Source organism: Melanotaenia boesemani, chromosome 17, assembly GCF_017639745.1.
Source record: "Melanotaenia boesemani isolate fMelBoe1 chromosome 17, fMelBoe1.pri, whole genome shotgun sequence".
Lineage (NCBI taxonomy): Eukaryota > Metazoa > Chordata > Actinopteri > Atheriniformes > Melanotaeniidae > Melanotaenia > Melanotaenia boesemani.
In genome coordinates this window covers 18,915,083-18,930,768 of record NC_055698.1, presented here as the reverse complement: position 1 = coordinate 18,930,768, position 15,686 = coordinate 18,915,083, and the positions used below count along the sequence as shown (strand labels likewise).

The following is a 15,686-nucleotide window of genomic DNA, read 5'->3' as shown; positions in this document are numbered from 1 at the left end:
AGAAAAAAACACCACAGACAAAAGGCAACAACCCTTCAATCCACACGATCACAAAACAACAAACTGCTACACTTGTACATTAAAACACCTGGAAATTTCCTACGGCTTTTCCAGAAAAACAGAGCTGTCAGAGGTTAAGAGTTCTTAATAATCAAATCAAAAAGACATATCACAACAAAAACTAGATACTAACTCACAGAAAAAAAAAAAAAAAAAAAAAATTCTCTTAAAGTATAAACCCACTGGACATCTCAGTGACTGTGTCAGCATTCAGAATATGAGGAATGAGGAGTGATCAGTGATGAGTGAGATCATGCAAATGCGACCACGCCTCTGTGGAGGCTACTGTGGAGGCTAGAGGCCGACCAGGGCAGCTCAGAAACTCAGGCCATCAGCAGCAATCCTGGAGCACAAACCCAAGCTGCCCTACCCCGAAGACGACCCAGCCCCAGCCAGAGCCTCCCGTGGGCTTGCGGCACAGGCCCCAGTGGGCCAAGATCGGCAGCTGCCAGCCCGCTAGGGCGGCCCGAGCGAAGGGTCCAGGGCCCCAGGAGCTCAGAGGCAGCCCCCGCCCCCAAAAGACAGAGGGCCCGCACCATGCCTAGGAATGACACATGAAACACTTATAAACCCCATGTGAACCACATGTGATTCACAAGATTCACACGTAAACCACATTTGTAATATGTGTGATTCAGATGTGAAGCACATATATGAAAAAATGTGAAACATGTGATTCACACTTGAAAGCCAAGTGAGTAGCACATGTGAAAAACGTGTAAAACAAATCTAAACCATGTGTGAATCACATATATTTGCGATTCACATGCAAAAACCCTGGGATATGTAATTCACATGTGAAACACATTTCAGAACTGCATGTGTGAACCACATGTGAAAGTCAAAACAAAACGCTTCACAGTCCCCCAGTTAACATGCTAACTAAGGCCTGTAGTGTCTAATGGATAGTTTTTTTTTCTTTTACTGTAATCAGCTGGCTGGAACATCCACTCCTAGGAATACATCCATTACTAACAGTAGTGCAGCTGGCTCAAGAACCAAACATGACAATAGGTATCATAACAGGTTTAGGGTGACAACTTAAATATTCACTAATAAAGATTAAAAAAAAAAAAAGAAAAAAAAAAGTAAGTGCTGCTGGATGCAGAGAAGGAGAGAGATCCATGTGAACTGTACACTACTTCTTCTTCCCACATGAGAGTGGAACAAGAAGTCTGTCATGATAACCTCAGCCCGACATGTATGGGTGTTTGTCAATCACCTACTTGAACTGAAGCTGAGAATGGGAAGCGCCACAGTAAAATAGTGTAACAAAGGGCAGCAACAAGTACTACTGTAAGATCATTGCAGATGTCTTTCCCGTTGACATTGTATTAACACACACCTAAATGCTCCAGATCATTAAACTGTTCAAACTGCTATAACAAAGATGGTCACATTTGCTGATGATCAATTAATCAAGTGCATTTGAGCAGCAACTGGCTGCTGTCTGGGTATGCATGGCTTCCCATGGCACCGGGTTGCTGGTATTTATTGATGATGTGACAGAAGACAGTAGCAGGTAGGTGAGTGCTGAAATGTATAGGGATATGCTGTCTGCTCTGCGGTTCAGCTGAATGCAGCAAAGTAGATTGGACAGGACTTTTCAGTACAGATGGACATTAACACAAAACATTCTATGAAATAAACCCAGAACTTTTTAATGTTAAAGAAGTTAAATATTTAGCAAGGCTGTGCCTGAGCTGCACTTAATTACTTTAGGAAGAAACCCATTCATTGGTGATATCTGGGGATATCTGACTTCACCCCATCATTACCTGCCATAAATATTAAAAATCAATTAAAAAAAAAGCATTTTTGTTCATTGCAGACGCTACAAATGTTCAAATGGTAAAAGATTGTCTTGTCTGATTCTTATATTCTTTAAACCCCTGCTTTAAATAGTTCTGATACCATTTAATCAGGTTTAGGCACCAAACGACTGGGTTAGGTTGAGGAAAAGCTTAATTCAAGATTAGAATAGACTCAGTTACAGACAACCTACCCACATAACATCTCTCATTTTAGCTGTTAATCAGACCTGTGCTATTGTCTTCAGTGAAGTCATGCAACATTTTTTTTTTCTTTCAAGGCCAAACAGAGCATTGGCATGCTAATCTGTTGTGGACTCTTGGGTCTGTGCTTCGGTGCATTGCTCCACTGGTTTAAGAACACAGTTTAAGATGCTTTGTGTTTAATGATTCAGGCCATTAGAATTTTAGATTTTTCACAAGTGAGATTGAATTTCTAAGTGTACTATGTTTTCATATGCGTCCATTTCTTTGATATGATGTTTATAAAAAGATGAAAATTTGAAATACTTTTTATTGTGTTGCACAGTGTGCTGTACAACCCTTTTCCTTCAAGGTTTATATGAATAATTAAATGGTGGGACAGTTGAGATGCAGCCAGAAAGACAGACAGAAAGATAAAGACAACATATGAGATGCTGCAGATTGATGATTCTCAGTCTCCAGCAAATGCAGGAGAGGAACCACTCATCTATGTGGATTTATTCGTCCTCTCTGCTGAACATAAATCTGTTTGTAATTAACATTTCATTAAACTTTCAACTCACTGGTATTATTAATTAACTTGTTTGTTTAATAAACCATTTTATACAGAAACATTTAGTTTAAATTGTATAACAGACACAATCAATGTTTTTTAGTAGAGGCTGTAGGAATTTGCTACTTATTTTAGTGTTAAGGTGTTATGGATTGAAGGACTTTGTTAAAAATGTGTGCCTTCATGTGTGTCCATAAACTTTGCAACTAAAAGCCAATGACCTTCTCACAAACCTATTTGGTGACACCTTGCAGATCAAAAGAGTCAAGTATTTTGACAATTTCTCACAAATATAATAAATGCCCGTATATTTTAATACATTAGAGTGAGAATTCATTCTTTTATCATATAATTGCACAATATCAGACTCACAGCATTGTCTATATGGATTAGCTTTTGCTTACAAGTTTATCAGATGATAGCGATCATGAGCCCTGAGTTTAATTTTTACGGTTTTTGCTGTCGTGGATGCTTAACACTCAGGGTCACCCTGAACATACATACATTCTAATGGGGATGGCCTAATCCCCATGGTACATTGCATGTTGCATAAGTCAGTAATTTATAGCTCCTACTTATAGCATTACATTCAAACACATGACAATACATGCTGCACTTCTGCGACATACTACGAATGTCCTCTGTAATTCCATGTATGTGCTTGAATATGTTTCTTGCATAGTAACACTATATAGGGGCAGGGTGCTTGGGAATGTTTCCTTTCTTTTGACAGATTTTAAATTTTGCTTAAGTAATATAGATGCCATGCCAAACATGCAATGCTTGGGCACCCACACACACACACACACACACAAGGTTCCCTGGCTTTATATGCCTAATATGCTCTGTCACGTTCAGAAGACACTGTGGTTGTGTTTGTATGTGAGAACAAGTAGAGGACATGTAGCCTGGAGCAATGAATTCCAATTGATTGGGACTCTAAGGATGCACATGTGCACACCCCTAAAACCACACATACACATATTTCAAACTGTTACACTAATACCCACCTTAAGCATGAACTGAGACCCTGAGAAATGTTTTATTTAGAACAATATAGGAGCCTAGAGAAAATGCTAATCACGAAAGTTTGGTTTTCTTGCATCCCTCAAACACAGATATGGATTGATTTGTTATATAAATTTATAAATTAAAGTTTTTTTAATTTTTTTTTTTTTTTTTTTTTTTTGCACATGTCCTTGGACAGAATTTGTATAAAACAGCACTTCAAACACACATAAAGCAGAATACTCTGTGGGTCTTCAGGACAAATATGAATCCACTAGATTGCTTGGAAGGGTTTTAGCATCAGCGGTTTTGGTACAGTAGTCAGGGTCAGATGCTGTGTTCAAGGACAGCCAGATGTTTTTAAAACTGGTCTCTTGATCTGAATGACAAGAGGCATAAGTTGTACTCATGTTGCTCTTAGCCCAAATAAATGTGGTAAGAGAGTAATTCATAGCAATGAGAGTTGCCGAGTGAATAAAGAGAGAAAAACAGCAGGGTGAAAGGAGGAGGGATTGTACTTAAAGCCCCACTACTAAACTCTTATCAGGTTTTCTGTGTGAATACAACAAGAGGAAGTCATTAGACACTTCAACATTATAACTTTATAAATGGAAATTAATTAGCTGTTTTTTGCAAGAGAGCTTGGGCTTGTTTATCTCTTTGTCATTCAAAGCACCGAGGAGGGACATAATGGTGCTCTGACTCCATCTTTGTGTTCATGTGTGTTTTCTGTATTGGTGGAATTATTTTCTGCTTTGTTTTTACACCATTTTTAATGCTGTTTCAGATGTACTCTTTCTTTATTTTCCAAGCAAAACTGACATTGTTTCTCATTTTCAGGTTGTGATTGTATTTTTTTATTCCAATTTGCTTTGCCCACAAGCTTGCCGATAGCTGTACCTGCAGCTGTGCCTTTGCTTTGAGTGACAAATGCAAATAACACCAAAGGGTTCTTTCAAAGTCATTTTTGTATGTGCTTGTCGCGGGAACTTCTTTTCTCCCTGGGTTAAAAATGTGGATCAGATAATGTTTTATATGGTTTCTGTCCACCCTTTTCTATTTTCAGCAGATAGTTATGTGATCTAGCACAGCCAGAGGAAATTATTGCCCAGTTTTCTCCTGCAGATGACCCGATCTCTAACACATGACTTATGAAAGCTGTCTGCACTTTTAACACGCTCTCTTTGAAACATCTGCCACTTATTTTCACTTACATTGAAGAGCCTCCATCTCTGGTTTTGACCACTGCAGCATAAAACATTTCTGGATCAACAACCATGTTCTTAAGCCATCTTTCTGTCTGAAAGGAAGAGCTTTTATTCCAACAGGTGTTACTGTCTGCTCTGTATAGGTTTCAGCATCAATCATACACTGACACAGCCTGTAACATCTTTTTATTCTCAAGACAGAGTTTATTTCTATAACCAAAGACGCTAGCCAGTCCAGTCTTTTTCCAAAATGTTAATTAGGTCCAAAACACTGCAGTAAAAATGCAAAATCCCTCTTGATCTCTAGTTTGAGATTGTACTCCTGGCTAATTAACATATCGATTCAAACACATTTCTTAGTGTCCATTGATAATATACAGACAACACCTATTTTACTTTATGAATAAAATAATTTCTACTCATCAATCACTAAATCAGAGGGAGAACGGATAATAAGAGACAGCTAGAGAGGACATTTCAGTGGGATAGTCCAGACATGATTTGATTAGTGTCACCTTGGGAGAAAAAATTCTGGGTTCACAAAATGAAATGCTATCAATATTTTAAGATGTCGGTTATACTTTTTCAATGTTTCATTAAGTGTAATACAGCCTTGTGTCTTTAAAATGAACTGATCAGCTTCACTTTCCTTTTAACAGGTTGAATGTTTTGAGTTGATATCAAAGATTGTCCTCAGTTTAGCCATAGTTTACCGTTTTCCCTCATATAGTTGACAAATACAAGAAGAAACCATTCAAAGAAATCCCATACCCACACATAATGTCTTCTGTTGCCATTTAGTTTCTAAAAATCCCCTACATGACGCCATGATCAGTTCCATGTTCTTGAGGTCTGATAACACACTAAAAAATAAGTTTATTTTATAAGTTAAACTTAGCTGGTTATGAAATGACCCTTATTGTTGATTGTGTGTAATTTAGTTTTTTTGTAACGTTAACCACAAATCATGTCAAATAGCTTGTCAGTTTTTATTGGTTTCTTACTGTGTGATGGTACGATGTGACCACAACTGATGACAGGTAAATTTGCTCCTTAGCTCATTGTGTGGCCTGAAAAAAGCGAATACTACATTAAATCTTAAGATATAAGAATGTTTTACCATATCTAAACCCAATGGTCCACTGAGCACTGTTCAGGCATGTTCTGCTGAGTCGATACTGTATTCAGTAGGTCGTCTGGAGTGTTATAGTCAGTTATTTTTGCTCTGATACGCCAACCCCTACCCTTCTTCTTGTACTGGCAGGTGTAAGGCTGCTTGTATAAGAGGTTTCCTCGAGGAGCTTAACGAGACAGTACTAGTTTAAAACAACCAGCTGATGTCACAGAGATGGTGCTGCCAGATAATTAATAATCATCACCCATCCCCTGGGTGACATTGTGGACCGCAGCCACCTCTTTTCAGTTTGACAAACAGTAACTGTGACAACCTTTTTTTTTTTTTTAGATCCCAGCCTTTAAGGTATTTTCTGTTTTTCAAGAGGAGTCATATATATGATTAGTTGGTGTTTTACCTGAAGTAGTCAGAGATCAGAGCAGTCTCAGTTGGGAGAATTGAGTTTGGAACAGTTACTTCAAAACTGATACCAACACTGAAACTTCCTCCACAAAATTCCTGTTGCTTACTTTGCCATTTGTCAGCATTTATTATCTCCTCATGACTAGTACACGGCAGTTACTGTTGAGCACCACATCCTCAACTCCATTTTTGGACATGAGAAACCATGGAACTTTTCTCCTATCGTGCTCCTGATCTGCAACATGCTCACCACTTAAACCCATGTTAACCTCCCCCTTTACAAACGAAATACCTGTAAACAGTAGACAGATTTATCAGAGAGGAAAGGAGAGGAAGGGCTTTTTTTTTGCTCCAGTCACTGGACTAAGTGATTTAATCTCACACAGATGTCGCCTCACTTTAATAGAAGCAGTTTTATTGAATGATAACTGGCAAAATCTGTTATCTGTCATCTACTTTGTGTCTGACTCTGTCTTGGAAGATAAAACTATTACCTGACCTTTTAACAGCAGACTCCTCTAAACCATCACTCTTTTTCTCTTTAATCTTCATTTTTTTCTTTCCTAACAATTCTCATGTTTTACTCCTCGGTTTTACTTCATCTCTATTCAAACATGCCTGATTATGCCCATGCGTTTCCTTTTAGACTTTTTAGACAGAAAAAACAAACAAAAAGAAAACATAATCTTAAAACCCCACAACTTAACTTTCACAGATTTTTTTTCTGTGCAACCCCTGAATGAAAGCTAGTTTGGCATCCATCTTGCATCCTGTCTCTTCTCTAAGCTTTCTCCAGTCAATAAGTCAGTCCATTTTTTTTAGCCATGTCGTGTGTCTAGAATGACCAGTGTGTTGATATCTAGTTGTTGGCATGGGACATGGTGCCATAAAGCAGAATGCTCTGGGACAGAGAAAAAAAAAGAAAAAAGTTAAGTGTGGCTTCTCAGCCCCCAGGACTCTGCAGGACAATGACAACTCCGGGAATGAACATAACAAATGTTAGTGTAAAATCAAAACAAGTCAGAGGCATGGAGCTTTAAGGTCGGAAAGTTATGTGGTGTCACTTTAAAATAATAATGGTCACCAGATAAAATGTGGGATTCAGTACGATTCATTGTGCAGTTTATGATTTAAATATATGCATTTCTTTTAGATTTTATCTTAATAATAACAACAACAATAATGATATGAAATAACTATTGTTAGTTCCAGCAAAATTAGAAGCATCTAGGGTTCTTAGTCAAGCATAAAGCTGATATGTCCAGAGGCCATCAGATTAATGGATAGGAGTGCATGTCTGAAAGAGCTTAACTGAACCCAAGAAGCTGTCTTCTTTGTTGTAGGATAAAGAGGCTCTTGCTGAGTAACACATTACTGCTCTGCTGACCAGGTATCTATTGGTGTGCTTAACATTGGAAAACCCTCTAGTGCTGTGTAATATCAAACATATTTTTCTTGCATATTTAGCCATATTAGATGACTGTATCCTGTATTCAACATCAAAAACTGCTCTAATCAGGAAACTGTTCCTGAAACTGAATTGTGTGTAAGTGCCAGGTTTAAAAAAAAGTGTGAAATACTTGTATCATGATGGCCTTAGTTCAGGGTTTATCATTTTTATTAAATTTTCTGTATTGGATTTTCTACTATTTAGCATGTGATCCATCTGTTTAACTTTCATGAACTTGAACTCGGGGAGCAGGCTGGCATTCAGTGTCTGTCTCAAGGACTGTTTAACATGATACATGGGTGCGGATTGAAACTCTGTGGTTTTATCTATGATCAAACCAGTGACCTTTGAGTTATTGGATGGGATTTCAAGCCACTAGGACACCTTGTTGATTTGATAATAATAGTCCTTCTCATCTCAGACCTTCATTTGCTCCATTGAAATTGATATTGCACAGTAATATGGATAATAATAATATGTCAACAATAGTTTTTATATGCCGTGTTTCCTCTTTAGTGTAATTTTTCTGACACTCTTCACTTCTTAATGTTTTTTTTTTTTTTACAGCTATTAGACCCTGAACTTGAGGTGAGTGTTGAGTGACAGCTCACATAAAAGAACGTTACCACTGTGGGAATATTTCAGGTATTTCTGAACAGCAGCGTAGTGCCTTAAGGCTCTCCATCATTGTTCCCAGTGGTGTCAAGCTATCTTTGCAGGCTTTCAAACTTTCAGAACAAATCTTGAGAACAATAGTTTAATAAACGAGTGGATTTAATTAAATTAGTCCCATTGTGTTACTACATGTGATTTGTTAATGTTATTACCAGTAAGGAGGCTGCTGTGAGATAATTACTGTTTATCATGGCATTAACTGGTTTACATTGCTCTTCAGTATCTGTGCCAAAGATGCTGCATCTGCCTTTTTTGGGTTCTCACTGATTCTCTTGATGAGCTGTTCAGTTTCTATAACAATTTCAAGCACTCCACCATTCTGATGTATCGTTTTTGTCTTCCTCTCCACATAATTCTCCTAAGTACCTGACACACATACAGTAATCTTTGAGGGCAAATATTTCTATATGCAGAGCTCTTCAAATAATGACATGTTCTGCAACAGTACAGCCATCAGAAGTAGCAGAGAACAAGCGTATGTGGTAGCAGGTGCAACGAGTGTGCTCAGCAACCATGAACATTTTTTTTAAATAAAACTTATTTTCTTCTTCTGATTTTTATAGAACTACATCAGCTGTAGTGAAACTTACTTGTGGTTCTTCACAAAAGAAAACCTTGAGTGAAAGAACAATGCCTTGTATTAAACTTTGTTAGAGATTAATTGGATCCCTTGAGGGAAATGCGGAGTGAATATGATATTTTGCCTGTCTAACCTATGGTCTTTTGAAATAGTTTGTCATTATGACTACAACAGTTCCTGGAAAAAATCTACAAATGTGATGTTTAGCAAAAGTCAGAAATGTATCAGTCATGAAAAAAAAACTTTGAATCTGCAGACACCATCAACAAAAGCAGCATTTAAAAACCTTTTTCATCTGCAGCAATTTGCCTAACCTGACTGTCCCATGGTTGTTGCTAGGTAACTTGCTGGGATGTGCATGTTGATCTTTTAGATGCAGGTCATCTCAACATGATGATGTCCTTGAGGTCAATGTTAAAGAAATGAAGTGACATCTTCTTGAGAAGGCAGATTGACAAGTGACATTATCCCACAGGTCTGATTTACAGAGCTGCTGCATGACATGGTCAAGGTGACTATAGTAAAGAAGGGTTGATTAGTCCTTGTTAGCCTATAAGTCTCCTCAGTTTTCAGGATGTTTCAACATTCATTCTTGAATCTGGAAGTTCATGTTTATTTGAGCCATGTTTGGTTAAACTGTTCAGGTATCAGGGTTGTTGTAATGATCATGAGCCTGGAGGAGACGTTAACTACCATATATTTAAGTGAAGCTGCTGCTTAAGGAAGATTTCAAATTGTTCCCTTTTGTCTGCATTTTAGCTGTTTTACCACAACTATGTTGAAATCATACAGTTTCCCCTTATGGGTGAATTTACCTCAGGTTACTGTTTTGAAAACTCATCATTCAAACATGACCCCTTCTTTCTGATTCAACAAGAAGCAAGGTGAGCAGTGGAGGTGCTCAACCTAAAAAAAACTGAAGGGAAAAGATAGTCTGCTTCAGTTTAAGACCAAAGCTGTAAATCTGAGAAATAAATCCTGATTATTTGTTTCTCACATTTGCAAATTGTTTCTGAAGCACAAATATGCATGTTGTTATTGCTGCACACCTGAACACTTGCAAACTGCTTAGTTAGCATGGACAGCATATTATCTAAATATAACTCTAGTTTATTTTCCATGGCTGTGAGCATGTGGCAGATGGAAATTCAAAACTAAGTAGAACCATACATATTATAAGGCCAAGAATTAAAGGTGGCAGAAATAGTCTGGCCAAAGATGCTGACGAATGGCAAACCGACCTTAAATTATCCCAGGTTATGAATCTTTAGCTGCAATTTTAAATAACAGTCAGATTATTTGGATTTGGATTGTTTTAAAATAATCACTCTGAATTTGTATTCATATGCTTAATTCTTTAGCTGAGAACATCTGTTATTGCTAAACACTTCCACACAGTGATCAGGTAAACAATTGGGAAACAATATCACTCATTACTTTTGGGTATGCTCAGTACACTGTTGCCATGGCTCTGGACAAATACATTGATCAGACATAAATGGGGAGTGAATCACAATGATCTTTTGCACCTTTACAAAATGATTCATCGGTAGCACAGAAAAACATTCAGGGACATGTAATGCACTTAGTTTGGGAAGAAATAATTCACTAAAGCACATGAAACACTGAAAAAAGTGCTTCAACAATGTCTTTAGATTTTTTTGAAGAAAAGGAAAAAAGAAAAAAATGAAAACAGGGAGGAAAAAAGGCTGTTATTGATCCACAGCCTGTGTAAAGACAGTAGGAGTGGTCACTTTGAAGTGACCCATTAGTTTGTGGACTGTCACTTTGAAGCCTTGGACTTCTTTTTTCTGAACGAAGAGTACTGATGACTTGATGACCTCTTCAGCTTGATCCTGAAGACAAAAGAGGCAACTTATTGTGGAAAATGGAGGGGTAGACCAAAATGGAGGATGTGAGATTACCCCCAATTGATGGATCTGACTGAGAACATTGACAATATGCCCACCAATATGCTATTAAAAGGCCTGTAAACAGTTCTGTTTAAGAATTATCCACATATGTCAGGAAACATGAGCTCTGGGACATTTAAGGGATGCTACATATAGAAGCAGAGCAACTAGTTTATTGTGTTTCAATGAGATCTGATCCAATTCTTTACATTCATATAATGTAAATACTCATTTTCCTTTTAAAATTATAACAGTTTCGTTTCTTTAAATGTTTAATTAAATAATGCAAAATTAAAAATAATTGGTCATTTGATTTGAGATATATACCCCATGACTTCAGAAAGGTGAGCAATATTTCACTATCCTGTTATTCCTGTACTGAATGTTTTATTCACTAACAGTTTTAAGCTGTAAGATCCAGGGAAAAAAGCCATTTGTGCTTTTTACAAAAAGAAAAGAGATTTCTTTTTGAGTGATTCACTTAATATTCTTAGGCAAAGAACTATAAGTCTAACCTTGGGAAAGTGACCCAGTATGTTACTGTGAAACAAAAGAATGAAATATCTTTTGCAGAAGATTCAGTTCAGTAGACATTTACTTGTATCTCACTTGATCTACTTAGGTTAACAAGAGTCACACAACCAACTTCACAGTGCACAGCCATTATTTTTTAGTGCAAATAAATAGAAAGGGTGGACTACGTCTAACCACTCTGCACTGAATCAAATGTATCTCACCCTTGTTCTCTCTCTCCTGATGATTTTCTTCATGTGACCTCATTGTTCACTTCATTAAACTGAAAGCCATAAATTCACCCCCTCTCCCCCAAACACAGAAAACCACACACAGTTTACATGCTCACACACACACATGCTTCACAGGACTTCTTATTTATCTGGCGTGGCTAGTGACAGCCTCTCGGTTGATGCTGGATTTACAACTCTAAGATGCCCGACCTGAGTGTGCAACTGTGTGTTATTGAGGCAGTGTTTGTGTCCTGCTCTGATAGTGTGGAGAGGAAAGAGGTAGGAAAAAGAGAGAATGAGATGTAGATAAATAACCGTTTTAGAAGATTCCTTATATCCTCCAGGCAGTGTGCGGGACTGAGGAAAAAATGCTGGAGAGGCAGACACAGAATCAAAGAGAGAGTATCAAAGCAGGCAGTACAATACTTAGATTCAGTCCATCTCACTCAAAATGGCTGCACACCACAATCTATCACTGCTTTATTTGAAACTGCACACAACACACCTATGACCACATACACATGCACACGCATGGCACAGTGGAGTGCAGTAGATTGCATCCAAATCATTGCTATCTGAAAGTAATGGGAAGTGGTAGCTAGAGGCCATGTCTGCTTTGCCCCTTAAAAACCAGACACTACATCAATATTGCATTTCAATGTGTAATAATATGGAGAAGATTGCTCCCAGACTAGGCTGTGTTTAATACTCAAAACTTGAGTATTAACAGAAATGCTAACACTCACTTGATAAAGATGCCGATGTTCTTATACAACAGTATTTTTGCACTAAAGAGAGTATTGAGAATGAACAAAGGGAATTCCTATTATGACTTCTTATCTACACTGATAAGTACAGCAATGGTGCATGCTCAGTGCATGTATATGATGTGAGAGCGCAGCTCAGAGTTGATGAATTTCAAGTCTTTGATCACAGTGAGTGATTAGCATGCCTGGCTATTGCTGTGGGCAGGATCTACTTCCTGCTCTAGTCTTTGTTGCAACAGAGCTGAAGAAGCCTCTGGCTGAGCACACTTTAGTTTAATCACTTTGTGTGGACAAAGTGCAGTGTTGTTCACTATGATGAGCAACTTGTGTAATATGTCAAAAATTTGTGCACTTTTATGACACATATGTATGTTTAATATGAGTGGATTCTTCTGTATGCTTAAACATTTTCCCACAGTCCCTAAATCAAATACAACCTCAAAAAAAAAAAAAAAAAAAATCCATCATATACAAAAGTACGAGGAAGTAATAACTGTTCCGTTTTTAAAACTGAAACTCTTCTAGCTAAAGTAATGGCACCAAACTTATAAGGCATTGTAGTACTTGTTAACAACACACAGTAATCCTGGACATATCACTGTAAAGGAGCAAGTCTGTGTCCATGATGATAAATCAATTTTCTGTATATTTCTCTTGTTGCTCCCAGCACTGCCTGCAATGTCATCAGCTCTGTTGTTGCCAGGTTACAAACACAACACCCCAACTCATTCATGACAATCTATTGTGATTTCAACCATGTCTTCCTCTTTGCTTCACTTCCAGCCTTTCAGTACTTGATGCTGAATTTTCTTTTGTTGAAATGTTAAAGATGTATATAGCTTTTATGCTTGTCGTTTATTAGAAAAAAAATATTGTACCACAATATAAAACAAAAAGAGCAGCTCATGGGGCGCTCATATGTGCACTCCAGATCTCACCATTCATTTTCAAAGTCCTTCCATGAACACACGAATTTCTGTCAGGCACCCCCACTTGAGGAAGGACAGTTGCGCTCTTGCAAGTGGCTCCACTCTCAAAGTTATTTTCTGCATGCTCAGTGAAACTGTCTATGGACAGTTGAGGGTGTAGACAAAGGACTGCACCAGCTTTCTCCCGATTGGTCCATTTAAAGCACAAATATATCAAACCGGAAGTTCATCCTGGCTTATCGATTTGTGGCATTAGTGTGAGCAGTGCTGACTATAAACAGAGTTAGTTCACTCCTGGATATAACTGGCATACTACCACCTGGTTAATCCAGAATCTAAAGCTCTAAACAGCTTTGATAGTTTCATCAGCAAAACTATAAAACTATTTTGATGCAGTTTTTAGTAAATATTATTCCAAGATGTGTGCTGACCACTACATTGATTATTCTTACATGTAGTGCATTAGAGCATTTTCTTATTATGAAGGATGGTAGATAATGCTGAATACATTTACTGAATGTGTATATTAAACTCAGTGTGGTGAACAAATGACAGTTTTCATAAAGATTCTCAATTTCAGCATGTCTGCATTAGATTATAGCGCAAGTATAACATTTAGAAAAGCTTACAGATGCTGGATAGTCTGTGGAGAATATATATTCAATACCATTTTTAAGGTCCTTTACCACAAATATTCCCTGTATGTAAGGGTTTGATGCTCTGCATTTTCCACCTGTGGACTATTGATATAATCATGAAGCTCCCCTCACTCTTGCTGCAGCCATCTCACCTTGGTCTCCCATTCTTTAACCAATTTCAGCTGTGTCTGTTCCCAGCACTAATTCCTTCTATCTGATCAAACACCTGTACTTAAGAGGGGAAGGTGGGATTCAGTCAGGCTGCTCCTTATGTTTGAAATCAGATGGAAAATTAGCTGAATGTGAGAGAGCTGGTCTCAGTAAATTTAGTTTAGATGACTTGGAGAAAAATATATCTGCTTTTAGATGTTTTTACAGATTCAAACTGTTGTCAGTAATGTCTTGTAATAATTAATTAGTCATATTACAATTCAGTAATTTAATTCATTTCTTCTCTTGTAAACTGTTATGTATACCTGCAACACTTTCCATGCAGTCTTGACCAGAAATGTTCACAAGTCCTTTTTTGCAAGTCCTGCAGACTTTAGATCAGGGATACTCAATTCGGTCCTACGAGGGCCGCAATCCAGCAGGTTTTCCATGTATTCCTGTACCAACACACCTGAGTCAAATTAATGAGTTATTGTATAGAACCTGATTGGCTGTTAGAGCCACCTAATTTGACTCAGGTGTGTTGGTGCAGGGATACATGGAAAACCTGCTGGATTGCGGCCCTCGTCGGACCGAATTGAGTAGCCCTGCTTTAAATGTTTTCCTGCTACAACACACCTGATTCAAATGACAGTCTTTTGTCAAGTTCTGCACAAGCCTCTTAATGACCCATTAAGGGGCTTCACATAACTGTGTGAAATAAGTACAGAAAATATGACTTTTAAACTTTTTAAAATTAAATTTTAAACCTCAATATTTTAATTAATTTAGATCCAATACTTGCAGGCCATATCATTATTCCTAAATCAGGAACAGTTGTACTGTTCTAACAGATCCAGTAAAACTGCGTTGTTTAGTCGGTCTGGTTTGTCGTGGAATTTTATTGTCAAAGATCACACACTGAGTGAGAATCAAACAAAGTATTTAATTAAGAGCTGTACAGCAATGAGAGTCCCACAGTCAAAGAAGCTTTGGCTGCGCGAGTCTGAACAGATACATTTGAGTCTGGTTTATATAAACTAGCATGAGCTGATCACATCAAGACAAATCATTAGTCCTCTGTTTCAAAGGAATGCTAGGAGATTGGAAGGGGAAGTAAATGGAACTCACTCAGTTCTTATCTGGGTACAAGTCATCCTCCTTCCTCAGTAAAACACAAGACAAGGTTTTGTAACAATACAAAGTGCATGTGTATAAAATTTTCCATTACAGGTTCCAGTTTGTCATCATGGCAAAGTCCCAGTTTATGAAAACTATGTTCAGTAAATGTCTAAATCGCCTTCTGGACACATTCAGTGAAGACAATGTGATGAAGTTAACATTGTTTTAGTACAAAGGCAGTAACAAGCTAACATTTACGTTGCTATGGTGCTAAGCTTGTTGCTAACGTAGATGCTAACATTAAGCTTTCATATTACAGTTTCTAACCTCTCAAG

At 37.7% G+C, this 15,686-nt stretch overlaps 1 long non-coding RNA gene across 1 annotated transcript in view; it reads left to right on the top strand.

The window, feature by feature from the left end:
- Window positions 1–15,686, top strand: part of LOC121628221 — a 31,799-nt gene that overhangs the window by 6,097 nt on the left and 10,016 nt on the right. The window lies entirely within an intron of this gene.